Source organism: Lissotriton helveticus, chromosome 1_1 (assembly GCF_964261635.1).
Source record: "Lissotriton helveticus chromosome 1_1, aLisHel1.1, whole genome shotgun sequence".
In the NCBI taxonomy this organism is placed as follows: domain Eukaryota; kingdom Metazoa; phylum Chordata; class Amphibia; order Caudata; family Salamandridae; genus Lissotriton; species Lissotriton helveticus.
Genome location: NC_136057.1, coordinates 1,237,518,733 through 1,237,536,653, shown reverse-complemented (window position 1 = coordinate 1,237,536,653; position 17,921 = coordinate 1,237,518,733).

The window sequence follows — 17,921 nt, the reverse complement described above, 5'->3', positions numbered from 1 at the left end:
GAACTTAATCATCAACACTGGTGTTTTTAATGAGGACCAGTTAAGGATACATGCATTTACCAGATTACTTGCTTTGTCCAGAATCCCAGGATGTTGGCCTGACCCAGAGACTCGAACCGGGTTCCCCAGCGCCCAAGTCGGCCTCTCTGGTCATTACGCCTCATCCTCTCCCCACTTTCCATTGTAGTAGTTTGTTCCGTTTTCGGCAGTGATAACAGGTGAAATGGGTTGGTGCAAGCTGCCTCTTGCTGAAGGCCCCAGCACTTATTTTTGACCAAATTAACCACTCCACTGGGGTGGCCTGCACGCCCTCTCCCTGGCTACACAGGAAGTAGTGGGCTGCGGCTGCTCAGACGTCACGCGCAAATGACTGCTGTGCGGCACGTCACGTGCGCAGCGCTTGGACTTCAAAAGACGGCCGCGCGTCACTGGCCCGTTGCGGCCTCCTTTATAATTTATTTGGGTTATCCCCAAATATATTATAAAGGCGGCCGCAACGGGCCAGGGCCGCGCGGCCGCCGCCCTCGAAGTAGTGCCGCCTGGGGCTGACAGCCGCCCCCCCTAGCTATGCCGCTGGGTCACCTCCAGCCTCATGGATTTTTACCGGCAGTGCAGATAACTGCTGTAGGTCCAGTTGCCACCAAATTGGGGTGAAACCTGCTCCATTGTGACTTCCCACGCTCTGGTTTTGATCATTCCTGCCATCAACTTGTCGACCGTGCACAAACACGCCATGACCCTTCCAGCGCCCTTTCTACACCATAGCCAAAGGAAAGAAACTGCAGAGTCTTATGGCACAAGCAATTGGAATGATGTTCCCCAAGAAAGCCTGTTCAACGATGCACAGATATTCTTTGAGAGCATTCTGCCATTTGGTCAAGCTACAGCAACAGCCTGTTGGAGCCAGATAATGTGTTGGGAGCCCATGAAAATCATAAATATTACCAACAACGGTTTTAATGCAGCAGTTTTATCACTGCCATCTTGGATGTCGGGACTGTAAGGTGCCTTGTTGCCAACTATTGTAGTCTTACTGCTAATGTATGGTGTTGCGCAATTAATCCTAGTATGTTGCAGGAGGATAGGTGCAAAGGCAGTTGGGATGGTCCCAGTTGGGATATCAATGCCATTAGTGATTCCCAGGGCATCTTATACCACTTAGTGGCAAGTAAAGACCAAGGTCTAGAAGAAGTAGCTGAAATATCAATTAGAGGGGGAAATGTTGTAGGAAATGCAAAAAATAAATACACCATAGAAAATATAACACACAAGAATATGACACAACAACAAATGCAAGCAGAAAATACACAGCTGTTTGTGGTTAAAAACCAGTTTAGGCCCAAACCTTGCACTGAAATGAGTAAGGTGAAAACTTTTCTTGAGAGCACATTAGAATAGGAAACTTGAGGGGGTTTCAGTTAATGGTCAACTTGTATTTAGTAATTTTGAAAGCATTTATTATTGTGACACACAAGTCCACCGGCATTCACTTTGTGCCTCCAAACATATCATGGCCTGAGTAGACTTTGGGTGCAGGAAATTAATTTAGCCCAGAGCACACAGAGGTTTAAAGGTGCCTGATTAGGCAATGGGTGCAAGCAAGTAAATTAAATAAGAGCAGACAGAGGTCTTAGGTGTGCAATGCTGAAAGCACACACTTCACTTAAATTACATTTACCATGAACGCGCAATGTTCAAGTGCGGATGAATGTTTCATTTATCAAGCATTGGTGGGAGTGCAATAAAGAGTGTGTAATGGATTAGGTCAGATTCTGGGGTTTTGGGTTCACAGCTCTTTCAATGTTTTTTCCGTCTTAAATCTATAACTTGCAGGTCAATTATTACTTACTGTTTGTAATAAAACATTGTACAATCATGCATAAAAAGAGCTTCCGGCAAGGAACAATTTGGGAAAGACTGGGGTGCAGTCCGGGTTGTCTGTGTTGAAGGTCTTTCTCCCTGTCGCACAGGAAATAGCTGTCTCAACTACGATACATTGGATTTTTGTCATTTTGGTCATATTTTGCTCAGGATATAATAATCTATTTTTCTATCCCTGTGTGGAGTCTCTTTTGGTGTATTCATTGTGTTACTGTGAGTGTGTTGCACAAATACTTTACACATTGCCTCTTTAGATATGCCTGATTACCTGAGGTTGAGCACTGGTTATCTTTAAGTGTGTATCTAGCTTACCCTGACTACGATTGTGGCTTCTGTTTGGACAGGGTTCATACCTTTGCCAACCAGAAACCCAATTACTAAAATTTGTGGTCATCGGTGAGGATAGGACTACAGTGTGCAGCAGCTGAAATATTTCTTCACTTACTTTCAATTTTCTACAAGGAGATTTACCAGGAAGGTGGAGCTGTAGGCAGCTTTGAGGGTCTGGGCGAGACCCAGGGTGCAATGGATGACATTCCAGAAAAGCAGCAGGATATTCCTGAGGAGGAGGGTGACCATCGGGTCAAATAGCTGTGGAACTGCTTGTGGAGGGGGCCAACATCTTGCCAGGAGCAGTAGTGGGTACCAGAGCAGGAAGCTGTGTCTCCTCAAAGAACTTGTCCCCAGAAGAGCTGGCAGACAGGAGGGAGGAAATGAAATGTAAGTTAGAGCTTGCCAAGTTGGAGCAGGCTGATGAAGAAAGGAGGCTGGCCATGGAGTGGAGGAAACGTACCCATGAGCTCATCCTCAGATGAGCTGAATATCAGAGCCCTGCAAGTAGGATCAAGCAACAGTGATGGTGGCACCATACCTTCAGTGTCTACAAATGAGTCAAGGGTCAGAATACTCAAGGATTTGGTGCCTAGCTAAGTGGTGGGGAGTGACATGGACAAGTAGTTTGCAGCCTATGAAGTGGCTTTAATAGCGCACAAGGTCCCAGAGGAGTTCTGGTGTGGTAGTCTATGGAGGTACATGCCCACGGTGGAGAGGGATACTCTTCTTACACTAGAGGTAGGGGACCAGACATGCTACACTGCTAGGACGGTCATCTTTACCAGTAAGTTTGGGCTGACACCTGAAAACTACTGAGCGAGGTTCAGGGCTAGTCACAAGCTATCCACACAGAGCTAGTTTGACTGCTTAGACAATGCTAATAGGGCACTGAAGGGCTGGATGAGGAGCAGCAAAGTAGATGATTATTCAGGGCTGTACAACAAAGGAGCAAATACCTGATAATTGTTTTGCAGAGCTGCGCCAACACCTAGTAGAGAGTATGCTTTCTGACCCCAGGAAGCTTGCTGAGGAGGCAGATATCTGGGTCAGCACCAGAGTGTCCAAAAAGATACCATGCGGGTGACCACGAGAAGAGTGGTTCAGGTTCCTCCCAACAGAGTGTGGGGGAGGTCCAACGGGACCCAGACACGTCCCAGGGTAAGGGGGGAGGAAAGGGTTCCTATCTCCCTTCTGATATGACGGAGGTTCTGGCGAGCAGTGACCACGGGTGCTCCATTTCAAACCTCACTGCTTTGATTGTTCTCAACGGTGACACAAGCAGGGAGACTCTGTTTGCCCAAAGAACCCACCCAATGGTAACAACCCTACAGTGGTGGCCAATGTGGCCCTACGGGAAAGTAGTCCCCAGCACAGGTCATAGAACATTCCATGATCTCTCTCACCTGGGAGATAGACTCAGAGGCTGAGTCGGGGATGTATGACGTTACAACGCATACTTTTACCACGCATTCCTTTACAACGCGGTTTTTACCACGCATACCATTACAACGCATAGCGCTTAGAGGTGCTGGATAGTGGTAAGTATAATTTTCTATTCCAACTCCAGTCCCCGTGGACACTAGGGAAGGTGTTGGATAGAAAATTAAACTTATTCCCTATCCTAGAGCGGCCCCCAGCGCAATGCGTTTTAATGGTATGCGTGGTAATGCCTGCGTTGTAATGGTAGTGCGTTGTAAAAATTTCGTTGTAAACGTTACATACCCTGAGTCGGTGATCACTGAGGGTGAGTCATTGCTTCCAACAGGTGGGAGTGAATGGGGTCACAACCCCTGCTCCAAGGGATACTGGGGCTAGCACGATTAGGGTTGGGGAAGAGCTAGTCTTCCCATAGCAGTACACTGGTGAGGTGTGTAGAGTGACTCCAGCCCATGGGCAGGACATTTCTGTCCTATGACCCTGGTGTCCCTAGATCGGGGTGGGGCGGTGACCCAGAGGAGGGTCATAGTCTGTCCCCAGATGCCCCCTGACTGAATTCTAGGGAATGAGTTGCCCCCAGTGTCAGAAGAACTGAGAGGAATGGCTGCCACAGTGTCACGTTTTAGCCATCAGAACTACATCATCCAGAATGCCTGCTGTATAGTCTGTTTTTTGTTTCCCTTTGGTTAGTCCCTTCCTTCTTTCTATATCTGTCTGTCTTGCGCTGGGGTCGGTGCTTGTCACCTGTGGGCCTGCCTTTCACCGTTTTTGTATGGATTTCTAAGTGCATGTTTGCTGAGTTATCGAGTGGATAATTGGAGCGAAATTGCAGAGGAGCCGCGCTAGAAGTCTTTTGGTGCGCTGCTCGTCTGTGCCCTTTGACCCTGTGTGCCGCGCAGAGGAGCCGCTGAGAAGCTGCGAGGGATGAGACGCCTGCAGCTACAGCGGTAACAGAGTGCTTTTGTTATAACGGACCTACGAGAGAAAGAAAGTATTGAGAACTGGGATTTACCTTACTAGAAGAACTTCAGGAGGTAAATGGTTCTATTGGTGCTCCGAGCAGAGGAGTACAATCACGTTTCTCTCGTTGTTCGTTTATCTTGCTTCTTGCATAGTGCCACCTGGATATTAGGATTACTTGAGTTGTTGAGCGGCACGAACTAAGAACCTTTGCAATGATAAGAAGTGGAAAATCGAGGATTGGTGCAGTGCTTATTGGAGTAAAGAAGAGACATCAGTGAGGGAGCGAATTTAGCTTCCTGTATTTACTGAATGAGACTAAGATAATTATTCTCTTTGGGACTGTTGTACTCTGAACCTATTTTTGTTCCTTTTTTCTTGCTTTATTTTTATCCTTTTTTGAGCCTTGAACAACTTGAATGATTGTGGCAGCTTAGATCAGTGAGTACCTTACTTTTCTTTATATAGTGAGTCTATGCTGACAGCAGTGAGGGGGGGGCTTGTATTGATAAGTGTTTCTTGTGTCTTTATGCAGGAAACAGTATGCAGACTTAAGGAGGAATACCTAACCTGTTTTCGCCTGCAGTAGATGCTTTCTGGCTGCCAGTCCTTTATGTTTATTTTCTCCACTTTTCCCCTTCCCTAGGTGAGGTCCTCATAGAGGAGTGTTATGTACATGACTCACTAGGGGGGCCGCTCCTAGGGAGGAGAGTAACTAGCTACTACATCGCTCCTGCTGTACCTGATTCATAAGGTTAGTCAACCTGCCCAGTTCGTGACACACAGGTGCCCTGACAGCTCAGTTTTCTGCGGGTACCACTCCCAAATGGAGAGCACAGAATGCCAAATGTAGGTGCAGGGGGAGGAAGGACTCACGCCTGGCACCTGTCCAGCCCAAGGGTACAGACCCTGGGTAGGATGGCCAGTTACAGGATACCACCCCTGTACTGGTGGGAGGTAAAGTGCAAAAAAGGTACAAGGCATCTGGGGCTATTGCCCCCACTCTCAGAAACGACAGAGAACAGGGACCCCTGAATTTCCGGGGGCCTGGTTCTTGACACTGACAACTGTAAGTGGCCTCTTTTGGTTGCTGTCCTTGTGTACATAGTTTTCCTTGAGTTGGGACCAGAAGTCAGACCCAGGGGTTGAATGGATCACATCACCCTGTTGGCCAGTGTGGTATTATCTGCCTACTGGGATGCATTTGTGAGCAAGTTAAGGTTAGGTGCTGCATAGATGGGCCCACAGGTAAGGAGAAGGATTCCCAAGGGGTTAATTTAGTGGCCCCTGAGAGCATTCACAGGGGGATACAACAGGGTTCAGAGAGACATAGAACTGGCAAGTACCCCTGCAGTAGTGGGCCATTGTCCAGATTCTATCGCCCTAAGCAGGAAAGCCCATCAAGTTATTGGTTAGGCTACCCTGGCTTTAGGCTGGGGAGCGGGTCGTGTTGGAAAATAACCCTCTCTGAAGGGATACCCCAATTATTTTGCAATCCTTCTCCTCTTTTTGCTGAACTCTTTTTGCTAGCCTTAGGTCTCTGAACACTTTACTACTGCTAATAAGTGCTAAAGTGCATGCGCTCTTTCCCTACACATGTGTGTAATTGGTGTATACTTGATTGACCTATATTATTTTACTTGTAAGTCCCTTGTAAGGTGGTATACCCAATACCCATGGCCTGTAAGTTAAATGCTACTCGTGGGCTGCAGCACTGGTTGTACCACCCACTGAAGTAGCCTTTCAAACCTGTCTTAGGCATGTCACTGCAGTGCCTGTGTGTGCAGTTTACTGCCACATCGACCTGGCATTTAAAACTAATTGCCAAGCCTTAAACTCCCCTTTTATTACACATAGGTCACCCCTAAGGTAGGCCCTATGTAGCCCTAAGGGCAGGGTGATATATAGGTAAAATATAGGACATGTACTTTTATGTCTTGCTTGTCCTGGTAGTGGCAAACATCCTATTTCGTTTTTCACTACTGTGAGGCCTCCTACTCCCATAGGTTAGAATTCCTTAATACACTTTTAAGCTGCAATTCCTGATCGGAGAGGAATAGCTTTTTCATATTTCATATGTTTGGAATGGTATTGACAAATCCTACTTACTGGGGAAATTGGAGTTAACATTAATATTTTAGAAATGCCACTTTTAGAAAGTGGACATTCATCTGCACGTACTGCTATGTGGGACCAACAGTCTTTCTCCAGTACACAACTGGGGTGGTTGACAACTAAACTTTGTGCATTTCCTCTACACAGCCCCAACAGAGGAAGGATAGGTATGTCTAAATACATCTACATTCTGAGGGGCTTGCCCGGGCAGGATGGAGGGACTAACACTATACTTGAATAGGCTATGTCTGGTCCCCACACAAAACACTGATTACCCCCCCATAGGTAGCCTAGGAAACAGGACTGTACTGAAAAGGAAACCTGTGCTCTTCAGAGAGCTGCTTAGAAGTCACCCCCACATCAAAGGCACCTCTGGGTTTAAGTGCTGGGTCTCTGACCCGCTAAAATCAGACACTTCCAGGTCTTGAACCGAACCTCTGTCTGAAGGACTGCTGTGCTGTTTAAAGGACTCAGCCGGACTGCTGATCTGGAAGGCCTGCTTTTCTGCTTGCTGCCCTGCTGCCTGCTGTTCTCTGACTCTTCTGAAGGAGAGCTAGACTCTGCCTTTCCTCCAAGTGATCTCCAAGGACTCGTTGGCTTGCCTCCTGTTGCTTGAGACTTAGGGATATCAAAGTCTCTCTCCCTGCTCCTATGCCTGCCTCACTGGAATGGCCCAGATACTTACAACACTTATTTCAATGCATCTCCTGTCTGTGTGTAACAGAACCGGAGCATCAACCTAGTTACAGGAGTAAAATCGGCGCATCGCATCAGAACCAGCTCTTTGCCTCCAGAGATTGTCGCAGGAAACAGCATATCGCTGCCACAGCAGCTTTGCAAGATTGAGGCATCCTCTCGACTGCGTGGTAGAATCTGGTGCATGACTCAATGGATCTCAACTCTGACACCCGTCTTCAGAACTGACTCATCGCCTTCATTGCGTGGAGAAGATCAACGCATCTGTTGCTTGCGACCGGGAAAGGTACTTTGTTCACTGGGGCTTGTGTAGGTCCTGTAGCCCACATGCAATCCCACGAGGTTGGCCCGAACTTTGATTTTGCCACAGTCCTAAGTAACCTTTTTTAGTGCTACTTGCTTCTAAGCGCTTTACTACATTTATTCCTTTAAAAATCAATATCTCATCTTGTGTACATTGGGTTTTTGTCATTTTGGTCGTGTTTTGTTCAGAATATAATAATCTATGTTTCTAAACCTATGTGGAGTCTTTTTGGGGTATATTATTGTGTTACTGTGTGTGTTGCACAAATACTTTACATATTGCCTCTTTTGATAAGCCTGACTGCTCTGGGCCAAGCAGGTGAGAGGAGGTTATCTTTCAGTGTGTATCGAGCTTACCCTGGCCAAAAATGTGGCTTCTCCTTTGACGGGGTGCATACCTTTGCCAATCAAGTGCCAGCTATTGCATGCAGCACCAAGTGCCAGCTATTGCACGGACCCATCGTCTTCCTTTTTTCTCAGCCTAATATGCCGTTCTTTTTAATGTTTTATATTGTTTTGTTTTTAAGTAACCTACACAATAAACTTTGTATTGATTGATTGATTAAGAAAGGCAGTAACCCAATTTCTAACATTTTGTTCACATGCTCTGCCTCAGGAATTAGGCTAATTTTGTGATTGAGGTTAGTCTCTGCATTTATTTTATGCTTAAAGGGTGAACTTATGCTACGTTAACATCTATCAGTTAGTTGTAAAGGTTAGGAGTAACCATAGAGATGGGCTGAAGCTTACATATAGGCTTAAACTTAGCTATTGTGTGGTTTGTGCTGTGGTAATAGTAACGTTAACCAAATTGCAATTAGTCTTGATATTAGTTCACATTAAACACATGCGTACAAAATGTATATAGTTTCGTCCAATTAAAAGACGTCTGCAAATTGATTGCTTTCTCAGAGTTTGGTTTTGTCAACCTCACCGACTTGAGTGAGCCTCTTCAGAACACGTGGCCCATTAGGAAGTGGGAAAATCCTCTGTATAAAACATTCTTCACAAACCAATTTCTTTAACATTTTCCCAAGTTCTTTAAAATGTTTTGACTAAACAGAAGCTAATGCTGGAAAACATTATATATGTGTGAATCATGCAGCAACACATCGCTTGCTTCCTTTGTTGAGGTCATTGTATGAGACTATTATTTTTCCTGTCATTTATTAAAATCGCCCTCAGTTGAACAAGCAAGGCCAACCTGCCTCTCTCAAGGACATCTGCCAGGCAGCTACGACATCTAGCTCTGAGGTCATTGTGCTTTGTGGGATCGTAGGGTATTCAGGACTCTCGTATCATTTTGAGCAACACTAGTGTGCAAAGGCCAAGGATATGCTGCCCTGCACGAAATACAATACATATGTTTATAAAAGAGGATATTTTCAAAAGGGTATTGTTTCCCTTGTTTTTCGGTTCGCGCCCAGTGAGGAGTAAGATGCACCTAATGTTGGACACTACACAGCAACACCACAAACCAATAGTTTCTCATTTTCCAGATATCGTCAGATCTGTATCCATTTTCACAGTACATAGGAAGTATCCATCCCTAGAATGGCCTTTAACATAGGCCATGCTTCCTTCCCTAGAGCAGACTCCACTCTATGGGTTGTGTGCTTGGAGCAAATGCCAGTAAAGATCCTGGGATATTGTGGTATCTTTAATCCCGAGGAGCATAGTATCATCATCAGTAGCGGCAGGTGATGAGATTGCTGCGGGCGGTGAGGTGGGGGGGAGGTGGAGCAGGGTGTGGGGTAGTAAACTATGGAATATGGCCCAACGGAGGTAAGTAAACAAATAAATAAAATAAAACGAAATTCGTTACGCGCCCTGCGTAGCATTTGGCTATGCAGCGTGCGCATTGAAATTTGTTTTATTTATTTATTTGTTTACTCACCTCTGTTTGGCCATATGCCGTAGTTTACTACCCCCACCCTGTTCCACCCCAACGCCCGCAGCACTTCCACCACCGGCCGCTACATCGATACTATTACATTGCAACAACCCGTGCATGGCCTTTTATCACTTAAGATTTGTTGGACATGAATCTATTATGAGGGGGCGTGGCTTGCGTGCCATGAAGCAATGGCAGATCTGGCGTGTGCTCCGCAATACCGTGGAACTCTCTCTTACTTTGAAAGCCTCTTCTGCCGTCCTCGAAGCGCCGAACAGCGTCCTTTGTCCTCCGAAGATGTCGTGCACATGAGGACGGGTTCGCTGGAGTGCTTTGGGCATTCCCTTTGTCTTTTCAGCTGCTGGTGCTTTCGCTGTGAATGAGGCACGGGCGGCCGCCATTTTGTGCCGCTGAGCCCGCGTCTCACATTTCTGTTACCACCTCACTGCTGGTATGCTTTTTCTACAATGACTTTATGCGATACCACTTTCTGCCCTCTGAGATTAATATTGGTGGTTTTCCTCTGCAGCTCTCAAGTTTCTTTACCGGATTCTGGAGTTTTTTTCTTTTCCTTCTGTGGTATGGAATGCCGCCATTTTGACTCTCACAATTTTGCTCTCCTCAAATGACTTCTTCACTGCCTTGCTATCCACCTTCTGCCAGCCCTTTTAATTTTTATTTATCTACTGCAGCAGTTACTACACCATTATTGTGGTTACACTTCTTTTTTTTTTTTCTCTCCTATTCCCTGCAATTGTGGGCTGCGCTTTTGAAATATTCTTCACCTGCTCATGTATAATGTGCTGTTGCTCTCACCATGGTACTTTTTAAAGGAGAGAGATTTTGATGCTATTCATTTCCGAGCCTTTATGACAGCATACATGAGTTATGTAAATGAGAAGTGTTTCTTAATGTGCGGCATCAGCAAACCTCTCTCTTTTTTTCATAGGATTTGACCTTTTTGAGGACTCTGGTCTGTCTTTTTGTGCCCAATATATTTGGATTGGTGGTCTATTATACTCCTGCCTTACCTGTTTCAGCATAATTATATTCTTATATGGCTGGCCTCTTCTACTAGTGACTTTCATAAATGTTTTCATTTTTTGGTTTGGTGCTTACAGTATTACTATGGCGAGTGACTCTCATTCCGCTCGCTCTTCTATTACTGGGACGAAATCCAAAAGGCAGAAAAATGACAAGCCTTCTCCCATTCATTCTTCTCAAAACCCAGTTCTGGACTCGATACTGGATGCGGTCCGTGGTCTTCAACCCTTTATGACATCGACCAATGAAAAACTTAAACAAATTGAGGAAAAATGGATTGTTATGGAACATAAAGTAGCAGATCTTGAACAACGAGTTAGTGACCTTCATGATGTCTCCAGTAAGATTCCACTTTTAGAACAAGAAATTCATGAATTAAAAATTCATGCTGAGGACCTTGAAAATCATAATCGTCACAATAATCTGCGCTTATACGGTCTGCCGGAAATTATTGAGGGTCCTGAAATGATATCTTTTCTTCAAAAATTCCTTCCAGAACTTCTTGACCTTCAAGCCTCCATGAATCCCCTTAATATACAAAGAGCACATCGTCTGGGTCGCCTCAATCCTACTGCTTCCAAACCACGGGGCATCATCATGCTCTTCCTTGAATCCACTGATCTAATGCGGGTTCTAAAGGCGGTGAAACTCAAACGTCGTCTCAGTTGGTCAGGACATAATCTCTTCATATCTCAAGATCTTTCTAATGCAACAAATGCACGTCGTAAAGAATTTCTTGCATTACGTCCTCAACTAAGACAACTAAACATCCAGTATGGAATTCTCCATCCGTCTTTCTGCAAGATTACCCACGATGGTCGCTCCCGTTCTTTTGATGATACAGGAAAACTCAGACTTTCTCTTCAGAGCTTATTACCACATGGAATGGATACTAACGTCTAATTCTACCTATGTTTTTGTCCTACTGCCTCTTATTTTTCTTTTTTCATGATTACTTTCATAAATGTTTTAATTTTTTGGTTTGGTGCTTACAGTATTACTATGCGGAGTGACTCTCATTCCGCTCGCTCTTCTATTACTGGGACGAAATCCAAAAGTAAAAAAAAATGACAAGCCTTCTCCCATTCATTCTTCTCAAAACCCAGTTCTGGACTCGATACTGGATGCGGTCCGTGGTCTTCAACCCTTTATGACATCGACCAATGAACAACTTAAACAAATTGAGGAAAAATGGATTGTTATGGAACATAAAGTAGCAGATCTTGAACAATGAGTTAGTGACCTTCATGATGTCTCCATTAAGATTCCACTTTTAGAACAAGAAATTCATGAATTAAAAATTCATGCTGAGGACCTTGAAAATCATATTTCGTCACAATAATCTGCGCTTATACGGTCTGCCGGAAAATATTGAGGGTCCTGAAATGATATCTTTTCTTCAAAAATTCCTTCCAGAACTTCTTGACCTTCAAGCCTCCATGAATCCCCTTAATATACAAAGGGCACATCGTCTGGGTCGCCTCAATCCTACTGCTTCTAAACCACGGGCATCATCATGCTCTTCCTTGAATCCACTGATCTAATGCGGGTTCTAAAGGCGGTGAAACTCAAACGTCGTCTCAGTTGGTGAGGACATAATCTCTTCATATCTCAAGATCTTTCTAATGCAACAAATGCACGTCGTACAGAATTTCTTGCGCTACGTCCTCAACTAAGACAGCTAAACATCCAGTATGGAATTCGCCATCCGTCTTTCTGCAAGATTACCCACGATGGTCGCTCCCGTTCTTTTGATGATACAGGAAAACTCAGACTTTCTCTTCAGAGCTTATTACCACATGGAATAGATACTAACGTCTAATTCTACCTATGTTTTTGTCCTACTGCCTCTTATTTTTTTTTTTTCATGATTACTTTCATAAATGTTTTCATTTTTTGGTTTGGTGCTTACAGTATTACTATGGCGAGTGACTCTCATTCCGCTCGCTCTTCTATTACTGGGACGAAATCCAAAAGGCATAAAAATGACAAGCCTTCTCCCATTCATTCTTCTCAAAACCCAGTTCTGGACTCGATACTGGATGCGGTCCGTGGTCTTCAACCCTTTATGACATCGGCCAATGAAAAACTTAAACAAATTGAGGAAAAATGGATTGTTATGGAACATAAAGTAGCAGATCTTGAACAACGAGTTAGTGACCTTCATGATGTCTCCATTAAGATTTCACTTTTAGAACAAGAAATTCATGAATTAAAAATTCATGCTGAGGACCTTGAAAATCATAATCGTCACAATAATCTGCGCTTATACGGTCTGCCGGAAAATATTGAGGGTCCTGAAATGATATCTTTTCTTCAAAAATTCCTTCCAGAACTTCTTGACCTTCAAGCCTCCATGAATCCCCTTAATATACAAAGAGCACATCGTCTGGGTCGCCTCAATCCTACTGCTTCTAAACCACGGGGCATCATCATGCTCTTCCTTGAATTCACTGATCTAATGCGGGTTCTAAAGGCGGTGAAACTCAAACGTCGTCTCAGTTGGTCAGGACATAATCTCTTCATGTCTCAAGATATTTCTAATGCAACAAATGCACGTCGTAAAGAATTTCTTGCGTTACGTCCTCAACTAAGACAGCTAAACATCCAGTATGGATTTCTCCATCCGTCTTTCTGCAAGATTACCCACGATGGTCGCTCCCGTTCTTTTGATGATACAAGAAAACTCAGACTTTCTCTTCAGAGCTTATTACCACATGGAATGGATACTAACGTCTAATTCTACCTATGTTTTTGTCCTACTGCCTCTTATTTTTCTTTTTTCATGATTACTCTGTCGTTAATTCTTCTCTATGTTACGTTATCTTTTCTATGAGGTCTTTCATTCTATACCCTCCTTGTACTACTTCTGAGATCCGTGCTTCTTAGCGTCACCATGCTTGTCATTTCTCAACTTTTGCTCTCTTTACAGGTCGGGTTATTTTTCTTGACCTGTTCGCACTTTGCTTATTCACCTCTTTCTTTTTCTTTACTTTTGTTTCTCTTTTTCTTTTTCCTTCCTTTTCTGTTCTTCTCTCTTTCTTCACCACTTATCTGAAATCTCTATTACATGGTATTGTTGATTTGTTTGTAGTATGTTTCAAATGTATTTTTTTTTGTGGTGTGCTTTCCCTTACAGTTGTGCCCTTGAGATGTGTCACCTCCCCTTGTTTCCCTTACCTCCATTATGTGTAATTTTGTCACGTGGAACGTACGTGGGCTTGGGTCTCCAATCAAGCGACAAAGGGTACTGTCTCATTTATCAAAACTTAATTCACAAATTTCTTTTCTTCAAGAAACTCATTGTAATGATGTTGAATCTCTTAAACTAAAAAGACAATGGGTGGGCCAAGTTGTTTTTTCTCCTGCTATCCACAAAAAAGGGGGTGTTGCTATACTGTTCCATAAAGCTTTAGCAGTACAAATGTTATCCTCACAATGTGATGCTGATGGACGTTGGGTAATGGCAAAGATTGTAATACAAAAAAAAACGTTAGTTCTTCTGAATATTTATGGCCCGGTCAAGCTTGATCCCAAATTTTGGAACGATATTAAAGTCCTCATCTCTTCAATTGACTGCCCCAATATTGTTGTTGCTGGCGATTTTAATCAATGGTTAGACCCCTTCTCTGATAAATTATCCAATTGTAAATTTCAACCTGATAGATCTCACAAAGCTTTTCAATCGGCTATTGCCTCTCGTCCATTATATGATGTTTGGAAAACTTGTAATCCTGACATAACTGAATTTACCTTTTTTCTAATGTACATCACACCCGTTCAAGTATTGATTATATTTTAACTATTAAATCTTTGATCCCCTCTATCCACAAATCTGAAATTGGGTCCATTTTCATATCAGACCATGCCCCCGTTTATGCTGTTTTGGACCTTACGCATGTCTCCCCTCAATTTAGCCGATGGAAACTTAATACCTTTTTGTTGAATGATACGGTTTTCCTTAAAGAAGCTACCTCTTTTATTAATGAATTCTTTAATCTTAATGACCCACCAGATACCTCTGTTCCTAACAATTGGGATGCTTTTAAAGCTACAATCCGTGCCTTTACCATTTCTTTTATATCAAAGAGAAAGAAATCTATCAGGAAAAAATATGAAGATCAATTGCACCAAATCAAAAGCTTAGAGCATATGTATTTTACTTCTCGTTCCTCTACTGTCCTTCACGATTTAATTAAGGCTAAATCTGAGCTTAACAAATTAGCAACAAATGATGCATGTCATGTTTTACTTAAGAATAAATCTAAATACCATGGTGGACAAAACAAAGTGGGAAAAATGTTAGCTAACTATTTAAAGATTTAATCTGAACGTAAGACTATTGGCTCTATTCTTAATGAATCTACTAATACACTAGTATTATCAGACAAAGACATTGCTGAAGTTTTCCAAGACTAGTATAAATCTCTTTATACCGATGACACATTTCCCACTGATTCAAACTTAAACACCTTCTCAGGTCTCCTCGCCCCTGTATCTTTACCAGATGAATTTAATGTGTTAGAAAAAGACATAACTTCTCAAGAGATAACCAATGCCATTAAAGCACTAAAGAAATCAAAAGCCCCGGGACCCGATGGATTATCTGTTGAATTTTACAATGCTTTTAATTCCATCTTTGTCCCTAAACTTCTCCTACTTTTCAACTTGTTTATTGCTGACGCAAAAGCATCTGGTTCTTTTATGGATGCTCTAATTGTTATCATACCGAAACCTGACAAGGACCATTCCTATTGTAAAAAATTTCGTCCCATATCATTAATTAATTATGATTGTAAAATCTTTGCCAAAATTCTTGCATCTCGACTTGACAATATTATCCCTCTCTTGATTAAGACTGATCAAGTCGGATTCGTGAATGGCAGACTAGCATCTGATAATGCTCGGATGTTTGCTAATATTATTTATTATGGCAAAAAATACAAGTCTCCCCTCGCTGCTATGTCCTTGGATGCCGAAAAGGCCTTTGATCGTATCAATTGGCAATTTATGTTTCATACTCTCAAATGGTTTTGGTTTTGGATCTTCCTTCATAGCCTATATTAAGCTTTTGTATTCTTGTCACCGAGCCAACATTTTTGTTAATAACCACTTCTCTCGTTCATTCTCTCTAACTAGAGGTACGAGACAAGGTTGTCCCCTTTCCCCTTTACTTTTTATCCTATGTCTTGAACCTTTCCTAGAACGTATTCGGACTAATTCTCAAATTGCTGGCTTCAAACTTAATTCTGTTGAAACTAAATTATCTGCTTATGCAGACAACATACTCATTTACATGTCCAATCCCACTGACTCCCTACCTCATTTTTTAAATGAGGTCCAATTGTATTCCAGTATCTCTGGATATAAACTTAATCTCTCCCAAACCGAAGTATTACTTAATCCTTAACTCTTCATGTTATCAATTTATGTTCAATGATACTGACTTTGCCTGGTGTCCTTCTAAAATGAAATAACTTGGCATATGGTTTTCGTCCTCTCTTCATGACACACTTAAGTTCACTCTTGATGCATTGCTAAATAAAATTCAATCACTCCTCCTCATTTGGTCATCCTTGTATCTCTCCTGGTGGGGCAGGTTGGATACCATTATAATGATGATTGTGCCTCACGTTTTATATACACTATCTATGCTTCCTGTTAAAATTCCTAATACATATTTTTCTAAAATAAACTCCATATGCACAAACTTTTTGTGGAATAATAAACACCCACAAATCGCCCTACGCAGACTCATACGTCCTAAGGATGAGGGTGGTGTGCGTTTTCCACATTTTACCATTTATCACTCTTTTTTTTGATTAAACAATCTTTTTCCTTAGCGTATGATTTTGTGGAATGCCCCGTCCCCAAGTGGGTTCATTTTGAACGCTCTCATTTGAAAGATTTCTCTCTTCAACAGATAGTTCTTATGTCAAATTGTACCTTTTTGTCTACAAACCCCATTTTAAAATACTCCCGAGCTTTGCTATATACTACTTTTTCTAAGGACTTTACTCCTCTCCAATGCTTTTTGTCTTCCAGCATATGGTACAATACATTTCTCAAATATAAAAGTAAATCATTTTACTACAAATACTGGAAAGAAAAGGGTATCTTTTTTGTTCATTAATTTTTGCATGATTTTTCTATTATCCCCTTTTCTACCATGCAAGATCATTATCAATTACCTGACTCCTTTCTTAAGGAGTATGATATTAATATTAATGCCATACAATCACATCTAGCTACTCTTTCCCTCCCTCCTCAAGTTCCGTCAATATCCCCTTGCACACCTTTATATTCCTTATTATCAAGTTACAGTCCTAAAGCCTCTATTGTATATAAGCTATTAATGTCTACTGTTACTGAACGCCCTAAATCTCCAATTGAGAAAGCATGGGAAACAGATTTATCCATTTCTTTATCTGTTATTACTTGGTACAAACTGTGGTCTAAATTATTTAAAGTCCCTGCTGCTGCTCGTATAACACAATCTTTGTATTTTATTTATCAACGAGCACTTATTACTCCCATTACAATTTGTAAATTTTCATCCACAGCAACCCCATTATGTTGGTCATGTTCCACTGAAACGGGCACGTTAACCAATTTACTTTATGAATGCACCAATGTTTTATCCTTTTGGAATTCTGTTTGGAATGTTTGCATGTTTGCCTGAACCTGAAGCCACACAGGATTTTGGTAATACCCTGAACCACTATTTTCTGGATAAAATTGCGCTTATTAAATCTAGTATCCCTATTTGCCCCCTGCCTTCCTTTGGCCCCACTCACACCCCTAGTCCACTTTCAATGGATCACTTCCCTCTTTTGGATGTCCCGGCCTTGTCTGCCCTGACAACCAGGGTCAAGTCGGGCTCTCCATATGACTGCTGTCCTCCTCATGTGCTAAAAGAGGTGATTACCGCATTTCCCTCTCCTATACTAAGTCTTCTTAACACTTCTTTGACTCAAGGTATAGTGCCTAATTCATTTAAGGAGGCAGTAGTGATGCCCCTTAAAAAAAAAACTGGCATAGAAGCCACTATTTTATTTAGTTATAGGCCTATTTCATTATTACCATATCTGGCCAAACCGTTGGAAGGCCATGTAACATCTCACCTCTCAAGTTTCATCGAGCAATCCGACTTCTTGGATTCTGCTCAAGCCGGCTTCCGTCCGGCTCATTCAACGGAAACGGTTATAACAGCAGTCCTTGATTCTTTACGCCACAATGCTGATTTAGGCATCCCTCA